We start from the raw sequence: 9,173 nt of genomic DNA, 5'->3' as shown, positions 1-9,173 counted from the left end.
GGTTAGGCTCACTAGAGGGAAGCGAGGGTTCATATTCCTTATTTTTCTCCCGAGCTGTCCGTATCCCTTCCACTGCCTTCTTTTCTGCCTGACACATTAGCAATTCACTATGAACTACCCGCCAAAGCTTACCCATCTTCTTACCCGTTTTATCCTCATCTAACACTAACTCCACCAACTTATCTCCATATTTCCTCCATTCGGAAAGTTCATGAACACTATGGGGGTTAACGAAAAAGCCGTAAGACTCAGCATGATGCAATAGCGAAAGGAGATCCTTATCTAAGTCAATCCCCTTAATCTGCCTTTTTCTAAGAGAAGCACTAAATAAATCATATGCTGCTTGCCTTTCCATGATTACGTCGGTACCGTTGCTGGCTCCTTCAGGCTTCGGCAGCACGTATCGGCTGAGCTCGCCGCTGCGGTCACTCAGGGCGTGGAGCAACGCGTTTCGGCTCTTTCGCCGTCCTTCCAGCTGCAGGACCTGAACCCCAACACAGCACCTCTCTCGCCTTAGGCTCGGATCAGGTCCCTGCTTTCGGGCGCCAGTTGTTAGAGGGAATGCCGCGGGAGACAAGACTCATGATATCATGATCATCAAGTCTCAGTTTATTGTAACAGATAACACAGTTTATATATGTTCGTTAATTAGCTCATACATATTGCAAAAGCTAAGCTCATGATTGGTTGCTATGTGACTTGTACTATTATCTTAAAAGTATCTTTATGATCGATACATGCCTGTCCAGCTGGCCTTGCAGTTAGAACAGCTTAGTACCCCTTTGTTCTTCTCTATCTACTTCTACATACCAAGCAGTTTCAATATCCTGCTTTCTGCACACCATCTACTCTTCAGGGCCATGCGAACTTTGCAGCAGTCACGTAGCCCTCCCTATTTGGATTAATTTTACAGTGTCATGTCCCTTGTCGTTCAACCATTCCTCTGTCAGGCTCTCTTCAATCAGCAGGCACACACAGAGGTGAGGCCCCTCCACTGCCCCAGCTGCAGGAAGGGCTTCATGCAGAACTCCACCCTCATCACCAACTGGTGCATCCACACCCAGTAGAGGCACTACCACTGAAGGGAATGTAGGAAGAGCTTCAGACACAGCTCCAACCTGAGCAAACACCAGATGATCCACACAGGGGAACGGCCCTAAGAGTTTGGGAAATGTGGAAAGAGCTTTAGTCATAGTGACAACCTGATCTGCCACCAGAACATCCACACTGGAGAATGGCCAGACAAGTGTGGAGAATGTCAGAAGGGCTTCAGCCAGCATTCCAACCTTATCGTCCACCAAAAGATTCACACTGGAGAGAGGCCCTACAGGTGTTCTGAGTGTGTGAAGGGGTTTTGGGTCCACTCCCATCTCCTTGAACATCAGCGGACACACAGGGAGGAGAGGCCCTTCTGCTGCCCTGAAGGGCTGCAGAAGGGAAGGGCTTCTGCTGCCTGGGAAGGGCTTCATGCAGAACTCCACCCTCATCATCCACTGGCACAAATGCACTGGAGAGATGCCCCGTGAGTGTCCTGAGTGTGGTAAGAGCTTCTCACAGAGCTCAGCCTTGACCCAACACCAACAGAACCACTGGTAAGAGAAGACTTGCAAGTGCCCCAGTTGCAGGGAGAGCTTTGTGCGCTGTTCCAATTCCATCCCCCACTAGAGGACCCATGCTGGGCAGAGCCCTGGTGACCCACATTCCCTGTGATCCACGTTGGGAAGACACCTGGCTGGTTATCCTTTCGTTTTGGCCTTAATTTTTTTCTTTCTTCATCTCTTTAGACTCCAAAAGCCAAGAGGGATTGATCTGTCACCTCAAAACCACTCAAATCCCACTGAAAACAGCTCAGTCTTACCTGAAAAGGGCTCAATCCCACCTCAAAATTGTGTGTTCCAACCTCAAAAAAAAATTCAATCCCATGCCAAACTCATTCGATTCCACAATTCTTAGGGTGAGGTGGGGTTGGAAAGAGATTGAGAGAAGTGGGATCCAAATTTGGAGTGTTGAGATTGGGATTGTGTGGGGCTGGGTGGGTGGGATGTATTTGATAGTAAATGAAACTTCCAGAGTTCCTGACTTCTGTCCCATTTATTTTCAGTCAGTTGCAGTTCTGTTTTCAGTGTGCCACCTTCTCAGCTGATTGTGTTTTTGTCTTCCTTTCTCTCCCACCTCTCTTTGCCTGCTTTGTTTTTCTCTCAGTGTCTCCCTTGAGCCAGGGCAGCTGCCACCAAAGACCCTCCCCTGATTTAATTCTTATAGAAATCCCACTTTTTAAATCATCTCACCCAATCTATCCATAAACAATATCCAAATAAAATCACCACCTACAATTATTTTTTTAAATTAATTTTAATTTTTGTGAGAGTACCTAAGGGTGTTAATAAAGGTTAATTGTTTGGTTGAAATGTATGAGAAATTTTAGTGGTCTTTGGTTTTGTGTTTAGTATGTTTGTAATATGAATTGTTTTACTAAGGTGTCTTTACTAAGGTATGTTAATTTTGGTCAATTGTTGATAATTTTTGTCTAAAGGGATATTAGGTATTGGGTAAAACTTAAAAAAATTATTTCTTATTATATATTTTGTTTATTTATATTTATTGGTAATGTAATAGTAATAGTTATTTTTTGTTTTGGTTGAATTTTTGGAGAAGTGTAAGTAAGAGTTTAAATGATTACTTTTTTATTATAATTTATTGAGATAGATAGATAGATAGATAGATAGATAGATAGATAGATAGATAGATAGATGGATGGATGGATGATAGAATTTTCTACAATTCCATTTCTCACAGGGCAGGAACATCGTTTCCTTTCTGGGAACTGGAATTTCTGACCCTTGGAGTGTGTGCCATGCAGGATCCTACAGACTGGGACTGCATAGACCAGGACCATAAGGATCAGGACCATACAAACAGATCATGCAAACTGAGACCTTGTAGACTAGGATTGTATGGGCTGGGATCGTATGGACTAGGATTGTACAGACTGGGATCACATGGACTGGGATCCTATGGATATAGACTGGGATAACCTGTACTGGGATCAAATATGGACTGGGACCCCATGAATTTTGTAGCAATGTATCTGAACAACTTAGGCCTCAGTGTGCACCATCCATACCGCTTGTAACTGTTCTTATCAGAAATTTTTTAGGGCACTTCATCAAGGTTATTAAGACATAAACTGTAGTAAAATAAGAACAAAGAAGCTGAGAAACCACATACCAAGATCGCAAGAACAAGATAACAGAACACTGTAGAACACATGCATGGTAACCAATCACAGACGCTGAGAAATGGAGGCAGAGAACAAGGGAACAAGACAAAGGCACCAAACAAGAAGTGTGATCTTAGTAGTTTCTAGAATCTATAAAAGCTTGTGTAATTAAACAATAAAGGGCTTATGTTTGATCACATTGGTCAGTTGTTCAGGAGCCCTGGTTTAGCCACAATATATTGGTGATGCATGATGTGATAGCGAATGTGTTAATGAAGTAGATCAAAACTTTTAGACTCTAAAAGGGTCTTAGACCCTTTGGACTCTGAAGGTGATCCTACTGAGTTAAAAGGCAGGAGCCCTGGTTGGAGACCACTGCGGCTGGACTGTGCTGGGGGAGTCGGAGGACAACTCCAATGGAGCAAGGAGAACACACCAGGAAAACGGAACGAATTCGTTTAAGCTGCAGCTGTTACACTGGGACAGGTAAGCGACTGGGGGCTGGAGGATGGGGAAGGCACTTTCAGAGGAAGAGCAAAATTCTCTAAAAGTCTTCCAGCATTTTTTGTCTAGGACAGACATTAAATATGACAGTTTTGAAAAAATTGCTGAAGTGGGGTCAGGAGAAAGGGTTTTTTACCAACCCTAAAAGCATAATTAATACCTCTGAGTGGGAAAGCCTTGGCATCGTGCTCTGGGATGATGTCAGCAATGTGTTAAAGGAAACCAAGGGCCTTAGCACCACTTGGAAGCTCATGATAAAGATGCTGAAGCAGTTAAAAGCAGAAAGAGAAAGGACTGTTGCGGCCGGTGCAGTAGCAGCCCTAGAACCAGATGACCCCATGGAGGCTTTTCCAGCATTCGAGGGACAGGTTTTTTTTTTTGGGGGGGGGTAGGGGGGGGGTGGGGGGGGTGGACCCAGTCATACCCCTACCTTCTACTCCTGTGGAGCCAGAGCTGCAGCAACAAGAAGTTTCAGATGAGAACAATGTGATGCTACATACAGCCCCCATACGTTTCAGGGTCTGTCCCAGAACCAGAGAAAATGGAGGCAGATGTTCCATTACCACCTCCTGCACTGGGATTACCCACAGGGTGCCCAGCAGTGTCCCCTGAAGAGTTAACAAAAGCTAGAGGGGGGGCACGTCTATCCCCCTCTTTCCCTTTCGCTGCCCAAATCCCTGCCCTGACACCAAAGCGGGCATACAAATGCAAAGAATGGCTATTCAAATACAGAAAGATTGTGCTGCTTTGAGGAGGAGGAGCGCAGGAGGGAGGAAAGAGAATTAGTGGAGCTCAGAGCCTTGGTCGATGGACAGATAAGGGAAAGAGAAAAAATTAAGGCGTTGCTGATGGAGGCGGCAGAAAGGAAAGATTGTTTGTGAGATCAGCTTACCTCAGTTCTGATTCCCCCAATTGTAGGGATCATGAAAGCTGCAGAGGTCATCGAGAGAGAGAGGGTAGCCCTGATTAAGAGGTCTGCACTCTCTTTGAGCCCTGATCATGAGACAGCTTGGTGGGGGGAGGAGAGATGGAAAGAGCAGGACTGGGAATCTGAAAGAGAGACAGGACGAGACAGGATGGCAGAAACCAGATTACAATCGATGCTGTGGTATGTGTAGACTGTCTGATCCCCTGACTCGATACAATAGTCAGGAGCATAAGCTATGGGTAAAGGTGGAGAGGAAGTCCAGAGCGGACGAGAGACCTGAACGGAGATTTACTAGCCTCCCTCTCTCCAATGATGATAACAACCCAGCCAGGCACTGGCAGGGAATAATGTAAGAGAGGCACTTATTGAAGACAAATTTATCCTGTGAGCTCTTCCAATGATCTCTATCACTGATAACCCAAACCAACACCAGTAGGTAGGACTGGACTGGAAACTTGTCTGTGAGGGGCAAAAAGCTGTCATCTAGTATGGTCTGTCTAATCCCTACGTGCAAATCTCATTACAGCATATCTTTACTAGTGGATTGATGACTCCTTTGGATTGCAGAAAGCTGGCCCAGACCATTTTAAAACCCACACAGCGATTACTGTGGCAAGTGTGACTGGGAAAGGCAGTTAGAAGCTGCCGTAACAGAAAATCCTAGGCTCCCTCCAGAAGACACTAGGGAACTTGCCACCCCAGAAATGATGCTGGAGAAAAGCCCTTTTTCTGACCCGCGAGCTCAGGCATGTTTGCATACCACAATTTTGCAACAGACTCAGAAACTAGCATGAGAGGCTTTTCATGCAGTTCCAGGTATGGGACTACCGCTGTCACCTTACACCACCATTAGACAAAAGGCAAATGAGACTTTTATGAATTTCCTAGACCGCTTCAGAAATGCAATAGATCAGGCTCTGGGAATGTCCCCAGAGGTTAAAGCTGCACTAGGAATGCAATTAGCAGTGGAAAATGCAAATCCCACCTGCAAAAGGATCATGCAAACTTTGCCCAGAACAGCTAATTTGGTAGATGTGATAGAAGATTGTTCCAGAGTAGGAGCTCCAGAGGAGAAACCCACCTACATATCAAATGCGATGGCAACTGCCCTTGAACCTCTTCTGCAGCACAGAAAAATAGCCCTGATCAAGTTTGACTTTGGTGCGGTGGACTTGGGCACTTTAAAGCACAATGCAAAGTTAGAGCTGTAAGGAAAAGTAAGACAAAAGTGACATCTGGTGTTAAGGGAAATTGCAACAGATGTGACAAGTTCTAGCATCGAAAAAGCAAATGAAAATCAACACACAAGACAGAGCAACGCTGGGAAATGCAAAGCAGAGTGTGAAGAGGGGACACGCCAGGACACAAATGCTCCCCTACAACCAGGCAGCTGCCTGGACATTTCTCAATCAGCAACAGCAGGGAGTGCAGGAGTTGATGTGGCAACAGCAGTAGAAGCTACCTTGGAAAATACTGATGTGGAAGTACATCCCATGTTGTATTGCACTGAGTAGTTTCTTTAGTTATTGTTTTGCACTGGGTGATTTGTTATTTTGCACCGAATGGTTTGTTTTGTACCACATGGTTTGCTCCACATTTCCACCCAAATTCCTGTGGTGGTGGTCTTCCCCCAGTTTAGTTCCTCCCTTTGCCCCATCCCATCAGTTGTATCCCATTGGCTGTAGCTCCTCTCCTCTGCCCCCCTCCCCCTGGGTTTAAAATCTCTTGCCACAAGGCAGACTCCCTCTTTCTTCTCCTGGACACCTCCTTTTTCCTATGGACAATAAAGTTGTGGGATGCTGGTCCTGAGAAGGAAGAGCACCTCCTGTCTTTCACTTTTGTCCTTGTCAGTGAAGCCAGGGTCCAGAGCTAGCCAAATAGACCCAATGAGATGTTAACCCAACAGTCCCACCTACAGCAAATGGACCTTTGGGACATGGACTTATTGCTCTATTAATAGGGAGATCACCCACATCAAAGCAAGGCATTTTTGGTTTACCTGGACTGATTGATGCAAATTATTTAGGTAATATTGGGATCACAGTGCAAACATCGAGACCACCCGTTCACATACTGAAAGGCACTAGGCTGGCACAATTAATTTCATTTGAGGCTAAGGTTCCTAGACAAAGGATCATGCCTAGGGAGGGATGGAGGTTTTGGGTCAACAAGTAAACCTCAGGTAATGTTTATGTTACCATTGCGGGTAACAAAACAACTAAACCCATTACTTTTCAGCATCCTGTTGAAGCATCTTCTGACAACAAAAGCTATGTTGCTGGACCCAGATGCAGATGTCACTATTATTCCCTCATTTGCATGGCCTGCAATATGGCCTTTGAGTACCCTAGGTACACCCATTCTGGGGGTGGGAGGTGCTCAGATGATGCGAATCAGTAAATCACTCTTGACAGTGTGGGTTGATGAAGATGCACATGCCCAGGTGAGACCTTATGTGATGAATACCACAATCTGGCTGCTTGGATGAGATGCACTGAGCCAGATGGGTTTCTGTCTCACCAGTGAAGGTTTTTAGCAGCAGACATTCTAGGGCAGCCAATCCTGAAATTAAAATGGTTAACAGAAAAGCCAGTTTGGGTTGATCAATGGCCATTGTCTAAACAAAATTAACATTTTGTCTAAACAAAATTAAAATGGTCAAGGACATGTTAATTAATTGATTGATGAGAAATTGGGAGTATATCATACATTCTACAAGCCCCTGGAACACATCCATTTTTTAAATCTTTGAAAAATCAGGAAAAATTAGGTTATTACATGACCTTCAAGCTATAAATTCTGTGATGCAGGATATGGGACTCCTGCAGCCTGGCCTACACTCACCATCGATGTTACCTGTCAATTGGCAGCTGTTAATTATTGATCTAAAAGATTGTTTTTTCACAATCCCCCTGCACGAGTGTCCTGGTTCAGGGCAAATTTGGGGAAAACCCCCAAAAGGGTTCTTTCAGGAAAAGCAGATTCAATTGGCCCCTCCCCCAACCAGTTTGGGAAAGATACCTCTTTGGAAAAAAGTGGAAAAAACTGTTTATTAAACTAGCAAACTTAGACAATATTAAACAACAACACTTCTTGCCACTCCAAGAGAGAGACAAACTCAGAAAAAAATCCCTCAGGTCGCAGCTGGGCTCACTCAGTCTCTGCTCAGTTCCTCCGGCGCTGGAAATGCCACGGCCCAGGCCCGGCCCGCTGGGCCACTGGTGCTGCTGCTGCTGCTCTCCTGGTGTGCAGTCCAGAGCAGGTCCAGAGAAAGGGAAAAAAACACAGTCCAGGGAACTTCTTTGCCTCAGCTAGCTAAAACTAACTAGACTAGGAAAAAAAACCAAAGGAGAGCTCTGTCTCATTGTCCATCTGTACGCGGACAACTCAGTCCAGGAGCAGGAATGTGGAGGAGGGAGTGCAGTTCTTGAAAACAAACTCCGCGCTTCTTCCCCCCACTCCTTCCCTCCTGGAACAAGTCTTAAAGGTGTAGAACTTATTATTCAACATGAACAGGGCAGATGATTGGGGATAAAGGCATCATACAGTCAACCTAGGACATTCCACCCCTTATCCCCATATCGTCAGCTTACTACTAAAACTAATATATATATTCAAACCTTACAAACACATACATTATACATCCAATATACAGCTATACACAGACAATGGTAGTAATATTCAGCAAACAGTGATATTTCTATAGTTCTCACCCAACAATCAGATCTCCCTGAGGTACACATCGTGTTCTTCCATCTTTCTGCATTATCCACCATGTGCAACCTGGTCCCTGAGCAAAGACAATCCCACGAATGGGTTTGTCTGTACTTAAAGCAGAATTGACCCACACTGTCTTCCCTAACAAACCTCTGACATGCACTACTGGGACTTTGTCTCCATCTACTATATGCAAAAACTGAGATTGGGCAGGGCTCAATCGACTGGTAGAGCCTCGGGTGTTAAATAACCAGGTGGCTTTTGCCAGATTCTGCTCCTAGTTCTTGAAAGAGCCACCACCCAATGCTTTCAAGGTGGTTTTTAACAGTCCATTGTACGTCTCCACCTTTCCTGCAGCTGGTGCATGGTAGGGAATATGGTACACCCACTCAATACCATGTTCCCTAGCCCAAGTGTTGATAAGGCTGTTCTTGAAATGAGTCCCATTGTCTGACTCAATCCTCTCAGGGGTACCATGCCTCCAAAGGACCTGTTTCTCAAGGCCCAGAATGGTGTTGCGGGCCGTAGCATGAGGTACGGGATAGGTTTCCAACCATCCAGTGGTGGCTTCTACCATGGTGAGCACGTAGCGCTTGCCTTGGCGTGTCTGGGGCAGTGTGATATAGTCAATCTGACAGGCCTCCCCATACTTGTACTTGGACCACCGCCCACCATACCATAGGGGCTTCATTCTCTTGGCCTGTTTTATGGTAGCGCACGTCTCACAGTCATGGATAACCTGAGAAATACTGTCCATGGTTAAATCCACCCCTCGGTCTCGTGCCCACTTAAAAGTGGCATCTC

Source organism: Lonchura striata, chromosome 16 (assembly GCF_050655825.1).
Source record: "Lonchura striata isolate lonStrDom1 chromosome 16, ASM5065582v1, whole genome shotgun sequence".
Classification (NCBI taxonomy): domain Eukaryota; kingdom Metazoa; phylum Chordata; class Aves; order Passeriformes; family Estrildidae; genus Lonchura; species Lonchura striata.
Note: the sequence above shows the minus strand (reverse complement) of the source record.